This window comes from Marmota monax, unplaced genomic scaffold (genome assembly GCF_021218885.2).
Source record: "Marmota monax isolate L192 unplaced genomic scaffold, Marmota_monax_Labrador192_F-V1.1 WCK01_AAM20220418_F8-fsc00369, whole genome shotgun sequence".
NCBI classification, from domain to species: Eukaryota; Metazoa; Chordata; class Mammalia; order Rodentia; family Sciuridae; genus Marmota; species Marmota monax.
The window spans coordinates 521,354-524,457 of NW_026694197.1; the positions used below are offsets into that span (position 1 = coordinate 521,354).

General features: G+C 33.2%; 1 pseudogene; it reads right to left on the reverse strand.

Annotated features, from left to right (window-relative positions):
- Positions 1-214: 214 nt before the first annotated feature.
- Positions 215-636, reverse strand: LOC124108027 (large ribosomal subunit protein mL42-like; annotated as a pseudogene).
- Positions 637-3,104: the final 2,468 nt, after the last annotated feature.

The window sequence follows — 3,104 nt, forward strand, 5'->3', positions numbered from 1 at the left end:
TCCTTGAGCAAGGTCACCTACATGCAATGTCACTGCAAAATGTCCTATTTCCACGAGTCCTTCCACTAAGCAACATGGGGTACGCTGGCAAGGAAATTGTCATACCTACTTGGCTAATGGCTCCCAGCAAGTGAATACACCAGATTGCATTTTCTCAAATGGCAAATGAAATACCAGATAACATTTTTATTTGATTCACCCAAGAGTTTCAATATCATATGTCTTTTGGAGGATTCAGATTCTTAGCACGTCTGTAATACTGTCCACGAGGATACAAATGATACTTAGTAGTAAAGAACATTTTTCTAAGTTTTTCTGTCATGGTTTCTTGCTCAAGGTATTCACCTTTGCCTTCTAATCTGTTTTTTAGTACTTGATCATGTGTTTCTTCATTATTGTGCACAGAATCTAGTTGAGGGATAGGTTGTGTGTGTTCATACAGGATATCCACAGAAGGGTGGGAGCATACTATTGTCCCGCCATCAGATGTCAAAGAGAGCTGTACTCTGCTATTATAGTCAACTGAAAGAGAAGAAAATGTAGATTTATGACAAATGTCAGATAAAGCTCTGTTTTGAATAAATGTTTCAAGAAAGTTCTCTTTGATATCACCCATTTTAATACTGTTGCTGCCATGGTGTTTGTTATAAGATGATTAGATGATATGATGAAAGATGATATGATATGATATGATATGATATGATATGATATGATATGATGAAGTCTACTTCTAGGCATATCAATTTTTATTCCAGGAGACTGCCATGTTGCCTCAATCCAGGTCCTGTGAAACCTCAAGTAAAGTCTTGATAAGAACTTCAGCTCCAGCCCAAATGTTGACTGGAATTTCATTCCAGAACTAGAGTAAGAGCTGCCACCTAAACTACCTCCAAATTCCTGACCCACAGAAAATGTGAGGATGATAAACTATTTACTATTGTTTTGAGCCACAAGTTTTGGGGTAATTAGTTTTGCTGGAATAGACAATGCAACTCCTATTCTTACTATATGAAGAGTTTTAATTGTATGTGTTAAATTTAATCAAATGCTTTTTTCTGCACCCACTAAGATAGGCATGATTTTTCTTAAATTTTGTACATATTTGAGGAGGATAAACTCCCAGAAGTGGAATTTTTGACTCAAAAGATATGCATTTTAAATTTTCATAGATATGGCCAAATAGCTCATCAAAAAATGGTATAACAATTTAGACTTCCAACACAAAAGCCTGTTTCTTCATACCCTTACCTATACATTGAGATCAACCTTCTGATTTGTCTAATGTTTAATAAGTTTAATAAAGATATAGTTTTGTTATTTTAAATTGTGTTTCCTTAATATTAGTGAGATTGAGTGTATGTGTGTATTATTAAATGCACATAAGTTTAGAATTATTATGTCTTCCTGGCTGACTGGTCTTTTATCTTTATGAAATGTACCTCTTACTTTAATAATGTTTCTTTTTCTAAAGCTTATTTTATTTGATATTGTACTTTGTCTGAATGAGATTGCATATTATATCTTTTTTCCAAAATTTTACATCCAAAATTTTGATATATTTATTGTAACAATTCCTGTAAGCAGCACATAGTCTTTAATCCATTCTGATAATATCTTTAAAAAAAATACCTTTATTTTATTTATTTATATGTGGTGCTGAGGATCAAATCCAGGGCCTTGCATGTGCTAGGCAAGCACTTTACTGCTATGCCACAACTACAGACCTGATAATGTCTTTAAATTGGAGTATTTAATCTCTTTATGTTTAATATAATTTCTGATTTTTTAAAAAAAATTTTCTTTCTTAGTTGTAGTTGGACACAATACCTCTATTTATTTATTTATTTTTATGTGGTGCTGAGGATTGAACCCAGAGTCTCGCATGTGCCAGGCAAGCCCTATACCGCTGAGCTACAACCCCAGCCTCAATTTCTGATACTTTTAAGGTTTTAATATATTATCTTTTTTTTTTTTTTTTTTTTTTGTGGTGCTGGGGATTGAACCCTGGGCCTTCTGCATACAAGGCAAGCACTCTACCAACTGAGCTGTATCCCCAGCCCTTCATATACTATCTTACAGTTTATTTTCTATTTGTCTTGCCTGTCATATGTTGTTTTTCCTCTCCTTTCATATCTTTCTTTGGATTAAGTGCTTTCTATTGCTCCATTTTTCTGTTATATTTGGTTGATGATTATATTTGTATATTATATTACCAACTGAATTTATATATGTTTATTTACTGTGTGTGAGTGTGTGTGTGTGTGTGTGTGTGTGTGCTGGAGATTAAAACTAAGGCCTTGAGCATGAATGATAAGCATGTACACTCCCTGCCAAACTGTATTTTTTAAAAACTTCTTGGGCTGCACATGTAGCTCAGTGTCAGAACATTTTCCTAGCGTGTGCAGGACCCTATTTTCTATTCCTAACACTGTAAAAAGAAAAAAGAGAAACAATTTTTTTCTGTGTTAATTCTAGAGGTTACAACATTCATCCTGGACTTATTAAAGTCAAATATGAATTGATATTTTTATCACTTCCAAGACAGTGAAATGACCTTAGAACATTTTAACTCCACTTAACTGTTCTGGCCTTTTATATCATTGGTTCATTACTTTTAATTGTATATGTAGTGAAAAAGGCACAAAACATTTACATTATTACTTTACACACTCACTTTTTATTTGGATTCATTCACATATTTGCCCTTTGTGTTGTTCCTCTTTTTGAGTCTGGACAGTCCAGTTTAATAATCATTTTCCTTCTGCATAAACAATTCCCCTTTACCATTATTTCCTGTAGTGCAGGTCAGCTGAGGATAAATTGTTTTCGCTTTTTAAAATAATAAGTTTTTTTTCCTCTTTGTTTCTCAATATATTTTCATTGGATCTAGCCATCTTTACTGAATAGTGATATAATAATGAAAGCATTATTTACTTTCAGTGTGTTGAAATATCACTCCATTATCATCTGGCTTCCGTTGTTGTGGTTGAGAAGTCTGAAGTTTAGTTGCTGCTCATTTGTTGGGTAATACATCTTTTTCCTCAGGCTTTTTTAAAAAAAATTTGCATCTGTCTTTTGAATTCATATCACAAATGGCTGCTACA